At 51.2% G+C, this 22315-nt stretch overlaps 1 protein-coding gene across 1 annotated transcript in view; it reads left to right on the plus strand.

Annotated features, from left to right (window-relative positions):
• Window positions 1–22315, plus strand: part of GRID1 (glutamate ionotropic receptor delta type subunit 1) — a 685893-nt gene that overhangs the window by 190959 nt on the left and 472619 nt on the right.

Here is a 22315-nt window from a genome sequence, read left to right on the forward strand (position 1 = left end):
CCTGTGTGGATCACAACAAACTGTGGAAAATTCTGAAAGAGATGGGAATACCAGACTACCTGACCTGCCTCTTGAGAAACCTATATGCAGGTCAGGAAGCAACAGTTGGAACTGGACATGAAACAACAGACTGGTTCCAAATAGGAAAAGGAGTACGTCAAGGCTGTATATAGTCATCCTGCTTATTTAACTTATATGCCGAGTACATCATGAGAAATGCTGGACTGGAAGAAACACAAGCTGGAATCAAGATTGCCGGGAGAAATCTCAATCACCTCAGATATGCAGATGACACCACGCTTATGGCAGAAAGTGAAGAGGAGCTAAAGAGCCTCTTGATGAAAGTGAAAGAGGAGAGTGAAAAAGTTGGCTTAAAGCTCAGCATTCAGAAAACGGAGATCATGGCATCCGGTCCCATCACTTCATGGGAAATAGATGGGGAAACAGTGGAAACAGTGAGAGACTTTATTTTTTTGGGCTCCAAAATCACAGCAGATGGTGATTGCAGCCATGAAATTAAAAGACACTTACTCCTTGGAAGAAAAGTTATGACCAACCTAGATAGCATGTTGAAAAGCAGAGACATTACTTTGCCAACAAAGGTCCATCTAGTCAAGGCTATGGTTTTTCCAGTAGTCATGTATGGATGTGAGAGTTGGACTGTGAAGAAAGCTGAGCCCTGAAGAATTGATGCTTTTGAACTGTGGTGTTGGAGAAGACTCTTGAGAGTCCCTTGGACTGCAAGGAGATCCAACCAGTCTATTCTGAAGAAGATCAGCCCTGGGATTTCTTTGGAGGGAATGATGCTGAAGCCGAAACTCCAGTACTTTGGCCACCTCATGCGAAGAGTTGACTCATTGGAAAAGACTCTGATGCTGGGAGGGATTGGGGGCAGGAGGAAAAGGGGATGACAGAGGATGAGATGGCTGGATGGCATCACCGACTTGATGGGCGTGAGTTTGAGTGAACTCCGGGAGTTGGTGATGGACAGGGAGGCCTGGCGTGCTGCAATTCATGGGGTCGCAAAGAGTTGGACACGACTGAGCGACTGAACTGAACTGAACTGAACATAGGCCAGGAGGGGCTGAGTTGATTTCAAACCCAGAGCAGTCTTGTTCCAAGCCTGGTTTTCCCTGCTGCAGCATATGGGCCCTAAGTTTTACTTGGGCCATCAGTTAACATCTGGTAACTGCCTGCTATATGCAAGGCACTGCTCTGGGTCCTGGGGACAAGTAGAAATGAGACAGTAGGACTGACTAATGAAGTGGTCATTTCAGGAGGTGAGGAATGTTAGGAAGAAGAGGGAAGGGGATGTGGCAGAGACTCACAGGTAGGGGTGGAGATGGGCCACCTGCAGCTCAAGGAAGGCCTCTTTGAGGAGGTCACACTTGGATCCATAACACAATGCACTGAGGGAGACAGCAAGATAAAAACTGGGAAGAACTTTCCAGCAGGGGGAACAGTAGGTGTGAAAGCCCTGAGGTGGCAATGACCTTGGAGTGTTCAAAAAGGAGGAGAGCTGTGTGGCTGAAGGGCGGCAAGGAGAGGAGAGAGAAAGATGTTGGGCTGGAGATGAAGCCAGGGACTGTGTCATCCTGAGCCTCTTAGGTCCTGAGTGAGAAGCTGGGATTTTATGCTGAGTGTGCTGCGAGCCTGGTTGGGTTGTAAGCTGGCAGAGAGATGTCTGCTTTACACTTAGAAAAATCACTCTTTGCCATGTGGTGGGCAGATTGTAAGAGGGCAAGGGTGGAGGCAGGGGGGCCCGCTAGGAGGCTGTCAGAATAGCCTCTGGGAGAGATGGTGGTGATGTGGACTGGGGAGGCAACAGTGGTGATGGGGGGAGAGGTGGGTTTTAAAGTCTGGTGGATTATGGAGGGGTGAGGAAACGGAACGTCTCCAGGAAGACTCCCAGGCTTTTGGCCTAAGCAACTGGCTGCTCCTGCTGCTGAGTCGCTTCAGTCGTGGCTGACTCTGTGCGACCCCATAGACGGCAGCCCACTGGCCGACTCTGTGCGACCCCATAGACGGCAGCCCACCAGGCTCCCCCGTCCCTGGGTTTCTGGAGAGATGTTATTATTGCTGTTTAGTCACTAAAAAGTCGTGTTTGATTCTTTCGCGACCCCACGGACTGTGGTGTAGCCCTCCAGGCTCCTCTGTCCATGGCATTTCCGTGGCAACAGTACTGGCGTGGGCTGCCGTTTTCTTCTGCAGGGGATCCTCCCAGCCCAGGGACTGAACCTGTGTCTCCCAGTCTCTTGCATTGCAGGTGGACTCTTTACCACTGAGCCACCAGGGAAGCCCAGAGAGTTGGTGACGTTTGGTGTTTATTATAAAGGGGAGCAGAGCTGATTGGTGTTTAATATAAAGGGGAGCAGAGCTGATTGGAAATCAAGAATTGAGAGTTCGTTTTGGGTGAAAATTGGGTCATTTGTAGAGATGTGGATGGACCTAGAGACTCATACAGAGTGAAGTAAGTCAGAAAGAGAAAAACAAATATTCTATATTAATGCCATGTATGTGGAATCTAGAAAAATGGTATGAAAGTGAAAGTGAAAGTGAAATTGCTCAGTCATGTCCGACTCTTTGCGACCCATGGACTGTAGCCCACCAAGCTCCTCTGTCCATGGGATTCTCCAGAGAGAATTAATATATAATATTAATATATAATATATAATATTTGTTTTTCTCTTTCTGACTTACTTCACTCTGTATGAGTCTCTAGGTCCATCCACATCTCTACAAATGATCCAATTTTACAGGTGATTTTATTTGCAAAACAGAAGTAGAGACACAGATGTAGAGCACAAACGCACGGACCGCAAGAGTGGAGGGGAGGGATGAACTGGGGTACTGGGGCTGACATATATACACTATTAACGCTGTGTATGAAACAGAGAACCAACGAGAAACTACTGTATAGCTCGGAGAACTTGGCTAGGTGCTCTGTGCTGACCTAAATGGAGAGGAAGTCCACAAAGGAGGGTATGTACGTGCATGTAGAGCTGATTCACCTTGGCGTACCGTCGAGACTAACACAACATTGTAAAGCAACTGTACTCCAATAACAATTAATTAAAGATAAGTTTGAAATATATATTAAAAAATAGTTGATTAAGATTAAAATTTTTTTAAATTAGATTATTTAATTTTAATTAAATTTATCATATTGTGATGGTTTTTGCCATACATCAGTATGAATCAGCCACCTGCATACATATGTCCCTGCCCTCCAGAGCCCCCCTCCCACTTCCCACCCCAGCCATCCTTCTAGGCTGTCACAGAGCGCCAGCTCTGCGTGCCCTGCAGCATATACCAGACTCCCGCCGGCTATCTGTTTTGCGTATGGTAAATGTTTCAGTGCTGTTCTCTCAGATCATCCCACCCTCTCCTTCTCTCACTGAGTCCAAAACTCTGTTCTTTATTGAAATACCTATTTGTGAGTGGCTAGGTCAGTCTGGAGATCCTGGGAGAGTCCAGGCTAGTAATGTAAGTCAGGCGTGGATGGCATTGGAAGCCGCAGTACTGGATGGTATCATCTATGGGAGAGAAGAGGTTGGTTAGGGCTTTGGAGGGAATGGGGTGCTGACTCCTGAGTTCCAGTTAAATGGAGCGCCCGGCAGCTGCTGTTGCATACTGGCTGTAGGGATCTTGACAGTAACACTGTCACTCAGATGGATCTCATAGGATCCCTTTCCTTCTGGGATCCTATGCTGGTCCTGATCTCTGAAATCCTGATTCTGCCTCAGGGTATTAAGAATACATGTAATATTCTTATATGTAATAAAAGAGTTGGTAATAAAATATAATAAAAGAGTTGGTAGTTCAGCACATGCATGGGGAGCTCTTATTTCTGACCTCTTGGCTTCCAGGAGGAGTGTGAGTTCAGAGTTTGGGCTGGACCAGACCCTGGGTATCTGGGGGCTTGGTCCTAACCATCTCCAGACCTGGTTGCTCTTGAATGCTTTAAGCCATCCTCATCCTCCGGATATTTCTCTGCCTCCCCATCCTCCCCAGGCCTGAAATCTGCAGCCGACCCTCAGAGGTTTCTTGAGGGGAATACAGTGGAGCCCCACCTGAGATTCAAGACTTTCCCCCCACCACAGTCTCCATGCCCCCTCCCAGAAGAGCGCTCTGAGGACCATCAACCTGACCATCCCTGATGCTGATGTATGTAGTCAGAGGAAGAGGGCAAGGGTGTGGGGATGAGGAGGGGGAGCTTACACCAGATCTTTGATTCCTCCCGCTGCCCGGGAGCACGGGCCAGCCAGCAGACAATTGGATTCCCCTTTTCTCCTGGTGACACGGCTGCATGTATTTCATTTCCTAACAGAGTTTTATTGCTGTTTCAGGATGGTAGGAGTAATCCTGAATGCTTTCTGGGGCTCTCATTTCCTTCCAGACTGGAGATCACTAGGATCACGATGAAAACTCTGACTCAGAATTGGAAGCTGCATCTTTACCTGCTCTTGCAAAGTTGGGGAAAAGGCAGCTGTGGGTTATGAAAGAGGCTATTTGGTGCCCAGAGCAGAGGCTGTGGGGCTGCTGCCATGGAGAGAGGCAGGCCGGCTGTCCACCCGGAGCTGTGGAGCTCCATAATGTGGGCGCTGAGCCGCCAGCTGCAGACTGGGGCAGCTTGGTCCCAGGGCCACCATAGGGCAGTCCCCACCCTGGGAGTGCTGGGCTCAGAGGGGGATCCTGGAAGAGTATGGGTTTAACTGTTGGTTTTCCTGGAAGGCAGAGGGGGCTAATAATAATGAAGGGGTTCTGGGTGGCAGATACATCCTCATAAAGCAGAGAGGCTAAGGGCAGAGGCTTTGGAGTGGTGGCTCTAGCACCTACCATTCTTGAGTCTCAGTTTTACTATCTGTGAAATGGGGATGATGCTAGAACTGCCTTGCTGGGGTAAGTAGATGAGATGGGGAGAGCTGGGCACAGGGCACAGTGCCCGGCGCACTGCCAGGATGTCCCCCAAGGTCGCTGCTCCTGGGGAGGACATGGTGGGCAGAGGCATGTGCTCCAAGCCAGCCTGTGAACGGCAGCCCTGCCAGCGGCTCCTCTCCAGACGCAGGCCCCAGCTCCAGCGTGGGCTTCTGCTTCAACCAGGAGTGTCTTCTTGGACATGAACTTCCTTCTCTGGACAGAGAATTGCCTTTAATTCATTAATTTGCACATTTTTTTTTTCCCCCACGATGCTTTGTTGAGCTCATATTAGGCACCAGGCTCCATGCCTGGAACTCAGGATGCACAGTGTGAATCAGATACTCAGGATCCCCAGCCTCTGACCAGAGATGCCTGCTGCTGCTGCTGGGCTTGGGCCCCCAGGATGCTGTGGCTGGCCCAGAGTCACGCAGGAGTCAGGGGGCTTCCTGGAGGCCAGGGCATGGGCTGTGGTCCTTGGGGCTTGGCATTCTATTATATTCATTCCTCTGTAGGTGGCAGAGTGTGGTGGAGTCAGATCTGCTCTGTTTCTTGAGTGACCGAAGCTCTCTGGACTCCAGTTTTCTCATCTGTAAGCCAGGAATAGGAACACTGCCTTCACAGGCGTGCTGTGAGGAGGGCGTGAATCGGAGCGTGCAGGGCTGGCACACCGGAGATGCTCTGTGACTGGTCTTTGCACCTCTCCTCCCCCACCCAGTGCTCCTGGCTGGGAGGACGTTTGCCCTTGGGAGGAGGAGCAGGGCTGACCTTGGCTCTGGCGGCCACATTTCTGTCACTGTGGCCTGCCCCACTGGCATTGATCAAACTATTATCCCAGTTGTGCCCATCCTCCTCTGAGCCCTGCAGCAGCCCTGGCATTTCCAGGACCTTCCAGAGCCTGGTGATGGATGGTGCCACAGTCCAGGCCTCGCTTGTGATGGGCCCAGGCGGGCGTGGGCATGTGATGGATCAGCCCGAGGATGGTATTTTGGAAGGAAAGTTCAAATTATATTTCAGGATAATACCCTGCCTCCCCTGGCCCCCACCCTGAATCCCATTTGTAATCTGGCCCAAGAAGTTCTGGCGGGAGTTAACTAGCTTGTGATGGATGGGCTGGCACTTCTGTTCAGCCTGCAGATCCTGACTCTTAATTAATATAGATGTGGGTTTAATTTGGGGGGTTAGCAGGGCTGCCTGGGGCCACAGAAGCCCTTGGCCACCTGTGTTTGCTCCCAGACTGGCCTGGCTGCCTGGGCCAGGGTGCCCAGCCATCTCACCCATTCTCGCAGAGCTCCTGGTCTCTGTGGACCACTGGCTCTGTTATGACTGGTCTCTGCCATCCTCTTGCTTTTATTACCAAGGGAGGTGCCCTTCAGGTGGTGTGGGGAGGCTGCTGCACAGGCGCCTTCGGGAGTCAGCTCCCCGACCCAGGGGAGGGTGGGGGAGCCCAGGGTGAGGGGAGGGTACAGCTCTCTTCTTGCTGGACGTGGCTGTGGCTTCTGGCCATCTGCGTGGTGTTAGGGGGGTGAACTGCTGGCATGTGTGTTAAGAGAGTGGGAGGGCATTGCGTGTGTCAGTGTGAGTGTGTGTGCATGACCTGGGCAGCACTGTGTGAGTGTGAGTGTGCATGTGAGTGGGTCATGGGTGCAGGCGTGCATACATGAGAGTGGGGTGGTGAATGTGTGTGAGTGTCGTGAGCCCTGGTGTGCTGGTGAGTGTTCAACAACGGCTCTCCAACGAAACAGAAAACTTTATAGTTTCACTGGTTCCTGGGGTAGTGGCTGATTTTGAGTGTTGTGATGTCCTTGAACGTGTAGTTGGGAAGGGATGTGTGTGTGTGTATTGCTCAATTGTGTCCGACTCTTTGTGACCTCATGGACTGTAGCTTGCCAGGCTCCTTTGTCCGTGGAATTCTCTAGGCAAGAATACTGGAGTGGGTTACCATTCTCTTCTCCAGGGGATCTTCCCAACCCAGGGATCGAACCTGGGTCTCCTGCATTTCAGGCATTTTCTTTACCAGGAGCCGCCAGGAATGATGCACCATTATGTGATATTTCAGATACAACAGACATTAGTATCTCCATGAACACAGATAATAGTAAAATGTAGCTAAATAACTAGGAAGTGATGAGTTGTGTGTATTTGTCAATTTTATTTGTAATGTAATTTGCTTAATTATATGTTTGTTATTTGATTTATAGTGACTGCGTTGGGTAACTGGCTCACAAAATTCCCAAAAATTTAACAGTAGCCTCTCATGAGATGGTTCAGGCTGGTTCCAGCATACCACTGTGTGAATGAGTGTCTGAGATGAATGTGAGTATGCGGGTGTAGGTGAGTGTATTTGAGTGTGTGTGAAGGTGTGAATGTGAATACATGAACGTGAGAATGTGGACCTGAGTGTGAGTTTGTGAGCACAAGTGTGCCTTTTTCTGAGTGTGGGCATGCAAGTGCATGTGAATGAGTGTGGGAATACACACAAAAGTCACCCATGCGTGTGCATGTGAATGAGTGTGGGTATATACACAAAAGTCACCCATGTGAGTGCACGTGAATGAGTGTGGGAATACACACAAAAGTCACCCATGCAGGTGCATGTGAATGAGTGTGGGTATATACACAAAAGTCATCCATGTGAGTGCACGTGAATGAGTGTGGGGTATATACACACAAGTCACCCATGCGAGTGCACGTGAATGATTGGGGGTACAGACACGAAAGTCCATGGGTTTTGGGGCTCCCTTGGTGGCTCAGTGGTGAAGGGTGTGCCTGTCAATGCAGGAGACAGGGGTTCCATGCCTGGCGCAGGAAGCGGCCTCATGCCAGGAAGCAGCTAGGCCCGTGCGCCCCAACCACTGAAGCCTGCACGCTCTGGAGCCTGTGCTCTGAAACAAGAGAAGCCGCCGCAATGAGGAGCCCGTGTAGCAGTGGAGACCCAGCACAGCCAATAAAGCACAGAATGAAATTATTTAAAAACATGAGTTTTAAAGAACAAAATCAGGGGCAGGCTCCAGCCCAAGAACTCGGAGGGAAGAGGCTCAGATCCGAGGGTAACTGAGGCTCCCAGCACAGCAGAGCCTGGCTGGGCCCAGTCCCATCACCTTCTGGAGCAGAGGGGAGGAGGGGAGGGGCTTCTGTGCACCTAGCGTGGGTCTGGGGCTGTGTCTGCCTTCCCGCAACTGAGCCCCTCTCTTGTATTTCTGCTCTTGGTTCCCCGTCCGCCAGCCTGGAAAGTATAACTGGTGTCCCTGATACTTTATTCCTCTCTCGCCTTCCTTTCCTGCAGCCAAAGGCCCTCCTCTCCACCCCAGCGCCCCAGCCTGTGTTCAGGCTCCATTGGGTCATGCTTGGGCGGTGGTTTAGAAATTTTTATGACCGATGGCCCTTTGCCCTCCAGGTCACGCTCCGTCTTGCAGAATTGTCAAGTGGATTTTTCAAAATCAAACCCTTTCTCCCACCCCATGCTATGTCCACACTGCTCTCTGTGGTCTGCCACGACTTAGACTTCAGCCTCATCTATACGACAGCCCTGGGACCCCCCCTCTGCTGCACCAAAGAAGGCTCTGGTGATGCCGTCAGCACACCCGCTGCCTCTGGCTCAGTTTCATACCCCGCTTCACCCCTTCCTGGGTGGAGGACTCCTGCCCTCCTTTCACCTGGCACTGCCCACACTTCCCTCTGGGGCTGGCACAGAGAATCCTTCCCCGGACCGGTGTTTATGCGCCGCTCTCCACTGTGAGGTCTTCATAGACAGCGATCCTCACCAGCCTGGCCCCCATCTGGCACCGGGAGGTATGAGGCTCCACACACGGTGCCTGTGTGAGGGCAGAGACTGGTTCTGCTGCAGAAGCTGCCTTTGCAGGCCCCCCGAGAGGCAGGGGCACCCATGAGCCCTGTGCTGCGCTTCACTCCTAGCTGTGGTTGGCACTGCCTCTTCAAAGGCAAGTTCCAGAGGAAACAAATTAAATCTGAGTAAATATCAGGGGGTAATTATGCAAATTAAATGCGAAAGTAAAAGAACATTTGTCATGAGGTCAGCAGAGAGCTGTGAAGAGTGGGGTTTCCTGAGCCCGGGCTGCGGAGGAGCAGGAGGGGCAGGGTGGTGCTGGAGGTGGCATGGAGGGGGCAGTGTCACTGGTGAGACAGGCCCATCGTTCCGAGCCCTGCCCCACATGCAGACTTTAGTCCAGGCGCTTGTATCCATCCTCCTGCTCTCTCTCTATGGTGGTCCTCAGAGGAGGCCCCACCCTGCCCATTTTACAGAGGTGGCAACTGAGGCTCCGAGAGCTAAGGGGGCATGATCAGGCTATGGATGACAACATGTATGAGCCCGTCTCCCAGTGTCAGGCTCCAAATCCCGACTCTCCTGCTTGGGGCCAGAGCCCTGCTTTGGAAAGGCCCCAGCAAGAGTCCGGCCGCAGCTGCTCAGGCTGCCTGGCTGTGGTCGTGGGGGATACTCAGGCGCACACGGGGGCTCCGGGCTGCCTCCAGAGCAACTGACTTTGCTGCCCCCCGGTCCTGCCTCTGCTTCAGAGACTTGGAGTAAGCCACAGGGTGGGGATGGTGTGACCAGGGCCACAGTCCTGGTCTCAGCTGACCCAAGGGTCCCTCTGATGCCATTCCTCTGTCCTACTGCTTTCTGGCCAGTCCCAGGAATGCCGCTGTGGCTCTCCGCCTCAGGAGCGCGTCGGGCTCGGTGTCCCTCACGGCCACACGGAGCCATCAGCAGGTCTGGGCAGGCTCTGGGTCCAGGAGCTCCTTGGTCCTGCTGTTCTCTTGGCCTGGAGTACATGTCTCTCTCTTGTGGGAAAGGCCACCTAGGCGTACAGGCTCCAGGGCTGAGCTCTCTGAAGGTATCCTAGAGACCCGTCCTCCCCCAACACTGCCCCAGGAAACAGACTGCTTCTTGGGCATTTTTCATGGGTCCTAACGCAGCTTCAAGCCTTGCTTGCATGTCTGTTTCCATCGAGCCTGACCCTCTCTCAAGCCTCCACAGTGGCTATGGCACAGTGGGCAACCAGGCACGTGCTTGCAGAAAGCCTGAGTCAGAGGCCAGTCCCATCTCCTTGGCACTGGAGGTGGGAGGCTGCTGCTGGTCCTAGGGCAGTGAGGAATGGCGGGGGCAGCGAGGATTGGGGTCAGCCAATGGCGTCCCTCGGCATTCCTCCCCCCCTCCTGTCCTGAGCACGTCTGAAGATGTGGAACCCAGCTCAGAGTAGTTTCCAAGTCAACCCAGTCGAGCTTCCATTTCCAGGAGCGTGGGCTTTTCCGCACAGTGATAATTTACGAAATTAATGGAGATGCTGCATTTCACTGTGTAATGTCAGTTATTAATACTGATTGCAAATTAACAGCTGGTAATAGCATGCATCACATTTCTGTCTTCTTTCCGTTTCTAAAAGCTAGACTCTAGCAGTTGACCAGCTTGCTGTGAAGCCTCTCTGGAGCTTTGGGTACCTTAAGGTGACCACTCTGTAGGCTTGGGTAGGGTCTGGGGGCTGCCCTGGCCACCACCAGCAAGTCCTGTATGGTGATGGGACACAGAGCAGAGTCTTTGACTCAGTGTGTGGCTGTGGGGTTGAACCAGCTCTGTTCAGAGCTGGTGGCTAATCTGTGAAATGGGTGTAATCTGGCGACGCCCCCAGGGGTATGTGAGGCTCAGGTGAAGTGTGTGTGACAGGCACCTGCCTCTGCATGCGCACACGGTCAGGGGCTCTGACCAGCCTCCTTCCTGTCCCTCCCCAGGAGCTGTTGGCTAATTGGCAGCTGCGGGTAAAGAGCTCTGACTCCAGCGTTCTAGGTTTGATCCCCAGTCCTGCCTCTAATGGGCTGGATGACTTTGGGCCAGACAGTAGGGTGTCATGGGGATTAAATAAGATGATACGTGCCAAATGCTTAGCATCGTGCTGGCACGTCAGGCCTTAACAAGCCAGTACTGTGATGATTATTCCATCATCCTCACCACATGGCTCCATTCCTGCCATGCCTCCGAGGCAGGTCGTTTGTTGGTGGCATTATCAAGGAGCAAAGTCACTGTCTTTGGGGCCCTTGGAAATTCAAATGTGATTGTTTTGGCTAAACACTTGGAAATCACTTTTCTAGACTTGCTTCCAGTTGTTGCAGTTCAGTCACTCAGTCGTGTCCAAGTCTTTGGGATCCCACGGACTGCAGCACGCCAGGCTTCCCTGTCCTTCACCATCTCCTGGACTGTGCTCAAACTCATGTCTGTTGAGACAGTGATGCCTTCCAACCATCTTATCCTCTGTTGCTCCCTTCTCCTCTTGCCCTCAGTCTTTCCCAGTTTCAGGGTCTTTTCCAATGAGTCAGCTCTTCTCATCAGGAAGCTCCCAAGTATTGGAGTTTCAGCTTCAGCATCAGTCCTTCCAGTGAATATTCAGGGTTGATTTCCTTTAGGATTGACTGATTTGATCTTGCTGTCCAAGGGACTCTCAAGAGTCTTTAGCACCATAGCTCAAAAACATCAATCTTTGGTGCTCAGCCTTCTTGATGGTCCAACTCTCACATCCATAATGCCTGGAAATCACTTTTCTAGATTTGCTTCCAGATCTTACTTAAATTGAGAAGAGTCCAGGAAAAAACAGAAATTTCTCAAAGCATGAATGTGGGTTGTTTCTCTTGCTGGCTGTGTGGTGTTGATGGAGGGACTCCTCTGGTTTCAGTTTTCTCATCTGTGAAATGGGATGGTTGTCACTTCCTCACAGACTGTGGGGAAGGAGAGCATAAAAGACACATGTAAGGATTCAGCAGCAACACGAGAGGGAGTTTTGGTTCTGAGCTTGCTTGCGGGGCTCTAGGGACCTAAAGGCATGGGGTGGCCTTTTGGGGCTGGTGGTCAGTTTCCTTAGGGACCTTGTACTCAGTCTCCTCTGGGCATGTCTCGTATTTTCAGTGGGGTCTTGGTTCCTTCCTGAAAGGTCTTTTGGTGCAAGAATGAAGCTTGCTAAGAAATGCAATTCTGATGCCTCATCCTGAAAAGATGGCAACCAAAGCTGAAGGACTTTAAGCCAATCCTACCTATCTTGGAGGAAGAATTGCTAAAATCAATACCAAATACCTAGTAAGGGAGAGGTGACAGGAACATCAAACTTTATTTGTGAAAATTTTAAGAATCATTAGTGTATTATGGATTCTTTAGAAATATGATCTCAGTCCATGGATGGAAAGGAATTGCAAATCAGAGGGACTATTTATTGCAGTGGGGATAAGGGACCTGCCAGATTAAGAAAAACTACTGACGGAGCCAGAGATTCGAAGCATGAAAGACAGTAGCAGATCAACATGGCAGAATTTTATCCAAATACTGGAACCCAGCTCGGAACAGAAGTTGGTGAGGGATTATTTTATAAACCTATTTTCATCATAACATGTGTAAAATGCAAATTCTGATCATTATGTAAATTAGTTACTTGGTGTAATTTACTTAATTCAAAGCACTTAATGCAGCGTGGTATGTTTTTTTTCCAAAGTGCCAGAGTAGACGTTTATTTTAAATTGTTTTTAATCTCGGCCTTCCAGCATGATTATTTAAAATGTTTTCCCCCTTGTGTTTGTTTTTTAAATGGAAAAGAATAGAGTCTGGGGAGAAGTGAGCATGTTGTGATCACATGGTGTCCTCCTTTGCCAGGCTCCAGGCAGTGGGTGTGAGTAAGGCTCACACATGGACCTCTATGTCTGAAATGACACGTGTGTGCACACGCTGTGTGAATGTGCTCACAAGGAGTTTTCCAGACGACTCTTTCTTCTTTACAGAATCTGCTCACGTATGGTTTCATGGCTTGTTCTGAGACCTGTTTGAACAGAAAGCTCCTGGATATTATTGGCCCCTATTATGGGCAGAAATCTGCTCTCTCTCTCAGAGAGTTTTCAATGTCAGCCCTTCCCCTTCAGCCACTTTACAACTTTGGAATTTCCATTATCACAGAAGGGAGAGCTGACCTTTTTAGTCTTCTATTGTATCATCCGATTGTCAGGACGGCACCTCCCTTCTCGATGAGCCTCTAGAACAAGAGAGATGATTTGTTCATTTGGGAACCTTTCGGGGGCGTTCCCAGTGCTGATACAAGGTTGGGAGGGGGCTGACAGCCACTGAGCATCGCTGTTGCCGTGTGCCCTGGTAGATCCTCAGTGGAGGGTCACAGTGCTCCCAGGAGGAAGGTGGGGTGAGCCCTGTTTGCAGATGAGGGATGGGCTCCGAGAAGTGGCTGCCCAGGGTCGCAGGGCTTGCGAAGGGTGGGATCTGAACGCTTGCTTGTGCTTATTCTGTAGCCCCCGGAGTGTGGCCAGTGGGGCCACTTCTGTGTGCCTTTCCCTCAGCTCTGTCCCTGGTCACCGTGCCGAGGGTGTTGCGTTATTACCTAGGTATGACCAGGCTGGCAGATTAGGAGGCAACTCCCATTGAAAAGATAGTTTGTGATAATTCCCAGATGGAGGGGGTACACCATGCCTTGGGTGGCCACTGGGGGAGGCACCAGGGTTGATCAGGAGGCTGGGGAAGGGAAACTATGGGCAAGAGCCCTTTATGTGATTTCCACAGTAAAGAATGGGTGAGGTGGGCTAGGCAGGTTCAGAGTTGGCAAACTAGAATAATTTTGGCAGACTCTGGGGCATGGGGTGTCCTGAGTTGTCTAGTACCTGGTCCTGGGATGATTGGAACAGGTAAATAGTGGCTCAAAATGTGGGAGTCCCGTGGAGGAGGTGTTGGGGGTGTGGGCTTTGGGGTGGCTGGTTTACGAATGGGGTGCTTTGGGGCAAGTTGTTTACTATCTTTAAGAGTTGATTTTCCCTCTGAGGGGCAGCTCTCCAGGGTCAGCAAAGCGCCACATGTCAAAGCATCTGAATACCAAAAATAAAAGACGTGGTTAATACAGAGGGCAGGGTTTTGGGGAGTTGGGGATGGAAAGTCACTCTGAAGGACTCCCTGGGCCAGTTGAGCAGCTGAGATTGTGACCAGGACAGGGGAGACCTCCTTCCCAGAGGAGAACCTCAGCAAGAAGCCGTAGAACAGTGGCGCTGTGCCACCACGAAAGGGGGGATAGCGCTTGAGGGTCCTTCTGCTCACCTATAGCCAGCCCCTGCCTGGGCTCTGGGGGCATTAGCTCTGGGGTGACCTTGTCACTTCATGACAGGGAGAGGCCTGCATCCTGCTTTCCTGAGAGCTGGCTGGATGCACCACAGCTGTGGGTCTCTGCTCCTCTCCTTGCTGAACTCCCATGAGCCTGCTTTGTGATCACCGGACTTCCCTGGAGATGGCTTTTATCACACCCACATGGACTGAAAATGCACCCATGAAATGCAGTCTGCAAATGAAGCACACTCTGGCATGTGGGCGGCGCTCAGTGAATGGTGGGGCGGAGCCACGCTCTGCTGAGGGCTCAGCCTTACGTGCAGGACTGAGAGCTCCTTGAGTCCTTGAGGACAGGGCTGTCGGGACAGGGCTGTCGAGTTTTCAGATTCTGCTGTTCCCAGAGCAGTGGTCAGGAAATAGTCAAGGAAGGAGAGGGGGAGAAGGGGGGTAGGAACCCACAGCTGGGCAGCTGAGTTATGGGAGGTGGGGCACCAAATGGATTTTGAGAAGAGGGAAAGGGTATCAGCTTCTGATTGAAGCCGCAGCAGGCGGGTCTTTGTGATCTCTTACCCTGGAAATTGTGGGTGCTTCCTCCTCTGCAAACCTAGCCTCCGTCACACCCCGGTTCTGTAGCTATTCCATGAATGACATGAATGATGGCGTTTTGAGTTGGTGCTGGGGAGGGGAGTAAGCAATACAGGGAGAGAGGAGCCTGAGCAGAGGTCTTGGAGATGAATTTGAATTTGGGTAAACTATTTGAACCATGTATTTGGAGGCCAAATACAAAAGGAATTTTTTTTTTTTTAAAGTCAGTACAGTGGTTATCATTACTGTATAGAACAGACTTTTGGACTCTGAGGGAGAGGGAGAGGGTGGGATGATTTGGGAGAATGGCACTGAAACATGTATACTATCACGTAAGAAACGAATCGCCAGTCTATGTTAGATACAGGATACAGGATGCTTCGGGCTGGTGCACGGGGATGACCCAGAGAGATGATATGGTATGGGAAGGGGGAGAGGGGTTCAGGATTGGGAACTCATGTATACCCATGGCCGATTCATGTCAATGTATGGCAAAACCAACACAGTATTGTAAAGTAAAATAAAGTAAAAATAAAAAAAATTAAAAAATATAAGTCAGTAGAATGAAAACTGTGTCTCAGCGTTGGAAAATTTGCCAAAAATCCCCAGACACTTCTAACTGTGAACTTCTGGGTATGAGGTGGAAGCCTTCATACATACATATGTATATTACAGATGGTAAAATATTCTTTATAAGTACCCTCAGTGCTTGGACATTTCTTGGAAATTGAAAATGATCTGGGAAGCAATTTGAAATGTGTTCTTTCATTTCAATTACTTTTCAGAAAGTATTTAATATACCCATGACTATATGATTTTTTTTTTCCCTGAAGGAGTAGTGAGATAGTAGAGATATAACCTTAAATTCTGGGGGGAAAAAAGCTTGCCCAACTTCAATTTCTTGTTTGCCTCCATCGGATACAGGACAATTATATGGTTGGTGAATTTGCCCTGGGTTTTAGCCTGGTTCTTGCTTTAGTTCAGTTTGTTCCACTGACTTTGGCTGAACGTGACTCTGCGCTAGGCATGGAGCCTTGGGCTTGGACAAAGAAATTAGAGAGATCTAGTTCTTGCTTCCCTGGTCCTGGAGCTTTGAAACTTGGGAGACACATGAATTCTAAATTGAGGATCTGAGATGGCCTGCAGGGAGGTGTGGTTTCAATTGGGCCTTGATGGAAGGATAGTAGTAGTGTTAGCAGCTCAGTCATGTCCGCCCCTTTGTGACGCCATGGACCGTATAGCCTGCCAGGCTCCTCTGTGCATGGAATTCTCCAGGCAAAATACTGCAGTGGGTAGCCATTCCCTTCTCTAGGGAGTCTTCCCAAGCCAGGGATTGAAGCTGGGTCTCCTGCCTTGCAGGCAGATTCTTTACCATCTGAGCCACGAGGGAAGCCCAATGCAAGGCTCTGTAAATTTCAAATTGGGTGAGTCTCAGCTGAGAGTATAAGGGCACATATGGGGTATGTATATGTGTGTCTTGTGGTGGTGTACTGGGTGTGTATGTGTGTGTGGAGGGTGTCCAAGGAAGGGCAAAGAGCTTCTTTTTCTGGAGTTTGGGTGTGTGGTTTCTGCTGGTGGAAGCAGGTGATGGTGATACAAAAGTAAAAATTTAAAAAAGTTGCTAAGACCAGAGAGTCTATTATGTATCAGACTAAGATGTATGGAGTTTATTTACGTTCAATAATAAAGTCTCTTGAAGGTTTATTGTTTGTTTGTGATTGATGGCTTCTTTTGAGAATATTAATTTCTGGGCAAATTTAAAAGAAATGTATTATTCATGGAAAGTTTTAGAGGAGAGCTTTATCATGAGCAGGTACGAACTCTGCAAACATCTTGGCGGACGGCACTGATGGGGAGGACCGCAGGGTTGGGGGACCTCCTAGGAGGCTGAGGCTGAAGTTCTAGGGAAGAAATGATGGTGTCAGAACCTGCGAAGGGGTCATGGAGATGGGCTTGTGGTGGGATGTTTCAGAGGAGCCAGCCTGGGTGTCTGGTACTGATGTTCCCTGAGCCGGCTGATGGGTGATACTAGAGGGAAGCTCAGGAATGTGGGGGTGTGAGCAGGAGTGCGTGAGGGGAGGGGACTGAGGAAGAGGAAGGAGCCCGAGGGTGTCTGGAGGCCCAGAGAGAAGAGAGAGGGCTTCAAGGTCAGGTGGTCACAGGCTGGGTGTTCTGGAGAACCCATGGAAAATGGAGAGACAGAAGGGCTGCTGCTGGTTGATGGCTTCCGCAAGGGCTTTAGAGAACTGTGGAATGGGTGGTGGTGGGCAGAGAAGTGAGTGTTGGGATGCGCCAGTGGTTGCCTGGGCCCAGCATTTGGAAGCTGGTCCATGGAGGGGAGGAGGGATGGGGCGGGGGGCTGGGGCTCGGGCACTGTGTTCACCTCCTCCCCTGCTGGTGGCGGAGACTCCAGCTTCCTTCCCTGGTGGCTCCACACTTCCAGTCCTCCCTCTGCCCAATCCCCATCATGGGGCAAGCAAGGTCCCTCTTTGTTCTGGGTCCCACAGGCTTCATTCTGCAGCTTTCCGCGTGCTGTCTCTGTGGTCAGGAGTGCTCTTCCCCTGGCAGTTTCCAGGGCTGGCTCCCACCCTGACACTGCCAGCGGTGTCCTGAAGCCCAGTCTCTGCTTTCTTCAGCAGTCGCACCGCAGTCGGAAATTACCTACTAGGCATGTTGTTTGTTTCCAGTCTGTTCTCCAGACCCTGAAATGTAAATCCTGTGCCAGCAGGACGACCGTGGGCTCATTCGTTCTTGTGCCCCAGCCCTAAGGAGAGGCATCAACACAGAGAAAGCTCTCTGTGAATGTTGGAGGGAAGAAGGGATGAATGAATGCCCACAGGATGCCTTGCATTGGATGGACTTCTGGCGACCAGGTCCCTTGAGGATGGGCCACTGCAGCTGAGGTCCGTCCTGGGGTGCTCACATCGATTTCCTCCCAGGAATGCACTTGCCCCAGGTCCCTAAACTGCTTCCTTTCTCTGGGGAGCAGGGTGCCTCTCCTGGGAGCCTCTCTCTGTCATCCCTGTGGGTGATGACAATGCCCTTGTTCCTGGTTCTTGCCCTGCCCAGCCACCTTGGAGAGCTGTTAGCCATCTGCCTCCTCCTGCCCTTTCTGGGCTGATGGGAGGCCCTTCTGGCCCCATCGTCTCCCTCTCTAGTGGAGATGGGTCTGGTTGGAGCTGCGCCAGTGGAGGTGGACTGGGCTGGCCAGTCTGCACAGAGAGGTCCCAGTAGAAGGGCCTGGGCCAAGGCCCAGACCCCTGTAGGGGCCAGGGGGCTCCTGGGATGGTCACTCTGCTACCCTGAGAGCAGCCCCATACCCCCCTTATCTAACTTCTTGGGGAAGTCTCCCTTTTTCGGGGAGCAGCGGTGGGCAGCTGACTTTCTTGGGGGATGGGGGTAGGGTGGCATCACAAACTCAGTCTTACAGGGAGGAAGGGACTTGCTGGAGAAGCAGGCCTCCTTGGCCCCATTCCTGGGGAACAGGAGGCAGGCGGCAACGTTTACTTGGGCTCTTGACTGTCATTCTGCCCCTAGCCGCCCTCCCAAGTGCAGCTGGATAAGAACTTCAGAGGCTGCGAGCTGACCTTTTCAACCTAGTGGGAGCAGGCAGCTGGAGCCAGGGGCTGTGGTCCCGTGGGAGCACTGCCTTCAACCTGCATCACTTATTCCAGGTATGCGGAGCCAGCCGCTGACAGGGAGCTTAAACTCTCTCTGATGGCTTGGCTCCATCAGGGGCTGCCCAAACAGAAGGCGGAGACACAGCAGCTCAGGGGTTGCGGTGCAGGAGCTCTGTGGGCTTGTGTTCTCTGTATGTGCACGCCTCTGTGTGTACCTGTGGGTCCCAAGACACTTGCCACCCCATATGGCACCTCCTATTCCCTGAGGAAATGAAGCAGTCTTGTGAGTTGAGATGGATTTTGGCGGGAGACCTCAGGGAAGAGACTGGAGGGGACTTCTCCCCCAGCTTGTGAGAACTGGTCATGCTGGCATGATGCATGAGAATCCTGGACCCCTACCAGACTCATGGACCTGTGGGCGCACACACAGCCGTGGTGGACCCCTCATTGCACACGTGCTCATGTAAAGCGTAGCTCTGCAGATGTGGCCAGTCTCTGCCACTTTAAGACTTGCAGTTGCCTTGAAAGACACCGGAAGTGGAGTGGGAGCTGGTAGATGGTGGATCTCAGAGTACTGCCTTCATGCGAGGCCCATCAGCTATGCTCAGATCTGGGTCAAAGCCAAGGCCATGGGGCAGTGAGGACCATAAGTGTCCACTGAAGGGATAGGGCTTCAGAAGCTACCAGCGTCCTCCCTGAACTGGCCAACCCTCAGTCCCCCATGTGGGGAAGCTGTGTGTTGGAGAGACTTTCTAAGATACAGGCCTTGCTCTTTCAGTGAACTTTTCATAAGGCGTATTAGATATGATGCATCTGATGAACTTGGTTTATCAGTTAGTTATTGCTGAGAAGCAGACCATCCCCGGAATTAGTAGCTTAGAACAAGTCGTTTATAAATAGTCATTTGTGTGTATTTGTGAGTGTGTGTGTGTGTGTATGTGTGTGTGAGTCTGTAGGTCAACCAGGAAGTTTTGCTGTGGTCTCACTCAGTTCAGTTCAGTTCAGTTCAGTCGCTCGGTTGTGTCCGACTCTTCTGGTCTCACTGGAGCATCTGAATTCAGCTGACAGGTAGCCCAGGGTAGTTACCTGGTCCACCTGATCCTTCTCCACACGTGTCTGCATCCCTCTGGAGGCTAGTGGAGGGCTCTTCTCCTGGTGGTGGCAGAGTCTGAGAGTGGAAACAGAAATACCCACTTACTCTAACCTCTGCTTGTACCAAATAACAGCAGTCTTATGAGTCAAAGCAGGTCGTGTGGTTGAAGGTAGGGGCTGGTAGGGGCTGGAAGGGTCTTCAAAGTGACAGGGCAAGAAGCATGGTAATAGGGAGGCCTGAGTGCAGCTCATCGCCTATGTTTGGACCATTGTTTACACTGCATTGGTTAAAAGACAGTTTCTCAGGCAGAGCTGCACTGAAACTTTCTGAGATGACCCATCACATATGGTCTATATTTGTGCTAGTAAATATGGTAACCACCATCCAGATGTGGCCATTGAGTATTTAAAATGTGGCTAGTGTGACCAAGGAACTGAATGTGTGATTTTATTTAATTTTAATGAAATTAAGTTTGAATTTAAATAGCTACAGGTGGCTAGTAACAAGCCCAGATTGAGGGGGTAGCATCAGGGTTCATTTGGGCACAAGCTGTTATGTGCCTGGCACGGGAGGCCACTGCTGATTTGAGCGAGGGTGTCTGCTGGGTGCTGAGATATTCACAAGCTTACCCTTAGCAGGCGCGAATTGTGCCATGTGCTCAGGAGAGGGAGAGGCCGGGGTTGACACCAGCCCTGAATTGTTCAAGTTGGGGTGCTGAATTTCTGTTCTTTGAGCCATTTCTACCCACGTGTCCTGCCATTGCCTCTGATGGGTGAAGAAACTCTGAAGAATCTCTTCACACTTTTCTTTCTAAGGCTAAATAAAGATCTCTAGGGTCCCCAGCAGGTTGGTGGGGACTGCATAGCCTCTCTGGGGGGCCCAAGGGTTATTGAGAGTCTGGAGCCTGTGTGTCGGGAGCTCCTGATGCTGGGGGAGATGTAAGCCACTGTGTGGTCCTCCACTGGTTGCCTTTGGGGGAGTTCGGGGGCTGGGTGCAGAGGGCCCATCCTGCTGCTTGGTACCCCTGAGGCTCTCGTGCTTTGTCAGGCAGGCCTCTCTGGGTGCATGTTTGTGCTCTGGGGCCCAGGCTGATGATGGACAATGCTGGCTGAGGTCATGGCTGGGCTAAAATACACGAGCTTGAATGTCAGATGTTTGCGATCTCTGGGGCTCTCATCTGGGGGCTGCCGTGTCCTCCGATGGACCATGAGGAGGTCAGCTCTCTGTGCCTCCCAGATGCAGGCCCCTGAGATGGAAGCAGGTGGTAGCTTCATGAACTGTGGTTCCTCACAGTCCTCTGAAAATGATACTCAGGGACTTTCATTCCCAGTGTACAGATGAAAACACTGAGGCACAAAGTAGATGGATGGTTTGCCCAGGTGTTAAGGAACTATACTAGACTGTAAGCATCTGAGCCTGCGGCAGGTGCTCAGACCTATTCTAGGGCTTCCCCTCATGATGGGAAATAGGGACCCTGTGCACCTGCCCCCCGGAACCCAGTTATGACTCCACGACACTGTGGCCTCCTGCCTGGCACTGTGCTTGGCTTTCCATGGCCATTCTTGTCATATCCAGCTAGGACTAGACTTACTGTTGAGCCTGACCTCTTGGCAAGAAGGGCAGTGAAGAGACCACTGCTTGCATGGTGCCTGGCACGTGTCGAGTTCAAGAAAATTTGTGGAATAGGCACAAAGTGAAAGTTTGCGAAGGCAAGATTGGTTGGAAAAACAATTGGGTTGAATTAACACTGTACACTTTGAGTTTCGGTGACTGGCTGGGCCAAGGTGTGCCCAGGGAAGCCCGTCGACAGCCCAGGTGCTGGAAGAGGACAGTTTGTGTGATTCAGGCTGGCCCAGAGTGTCCTCTGGAGGAGGTGGCTCAGGGGCAGGGCCTGCCTTTGGGAGCTGGGATACAGATATGGACCAGATGAAGGAAACATCCCAGGCTTGAAAAAGTGGCCTATGAACTGAGACTCTGGGCTGCAAGTGACAGAAATCCAGATCAAGTTGGCTCAGGTGGGAAAGGGTGTTTTTTTGGCTCATGAAACTGAACAGTCCAGGAGAAGCCGGCTTCACAGATGGATCCAGAGGCTTAAATGACATCAGCAGGACTGTACCCTACTCTCAGACCTGGTTGCTGGGTCCATTTTTGGGCAGATCACCTTTAGAAGTCAGAAGCCCATGCAAGGCTGCTGCTGAGAGATTTGGTCCTAATTAAAAAATGTTCAGCAGTGCTGGCCATCATAAGAGTAAGTTTTCACCAATGAGCAACATAGCTGGGCCCCAAGCTCCTTCTGGACCCCTGCTCCCTGGTGGTTTATTCCAGCTCCTTATTCTCCCCTCCTGCCCTGGGATTTCATTCTGCCCTCTTGGTGACTACAGGGGAAAGAGCAGCCCTGTCTCCCAGATGCTTCACCAAAATGCCAGGACGGCACCCGGTCCAGGACCATCCCAGACCACCTGCTCACCCCTGATCCAGTCAGGATGTGCAGTTCTCACTGGACTTGGGGGGCAGTCACTTCAGCTGGAAAAAGAGTGGATGAGAAAAGTTCATCTAGGAAAATCAAGTCCCTGGAACAAGACAGTGCCCCAGACCTCAGGGCTGGGGTGTGAGGGTACAGGGTATTCAATTATAATATTGGGGCAGGGACCGAGATTGGAACCACGAAAGGCCAGGTCAGTCAGTGGCCTTAGCTCATCACTGAGGGTCAAGGAGTCACAGCCCTGGGGAGCAGAGCCAGGTGGAAGGATTGTGGGTTGTGGGTTACGGACCACCACCACATATAGCAACCAGGACAGGACTGCCAGAACTTTCACTCCTATTGGATGAAAAAAAATAGGGAGAGAAAGGGAAGTTCTTCAGGACACTTTTTGGCTTCAGAACCTGTTGGTGGCAGGAAGTGCTCCCTGCGGTGGGAGACACTTACCCAAGGGCTGGATGCTGGTATAGAATGTTGGCACCAAATAGATGCCTTGCATTCCTTTGTCCATTGGTCCATGGAGGCAGACTTGAGTC

This window comes from Capra hircus, chromosome 28, assembly GCF_001704415.2.
Source record: "Capra hircus breed San Clemente chromosome 28, ASM170441v1, whole genome shotgun sequence".
NCBI classification, from domain to species: domain Eukaryota; kingdom Metazoa; phylum Chordata; class Mammalia; order Artiodactyla; family Bovidae; genus Capra; species Capra hircus.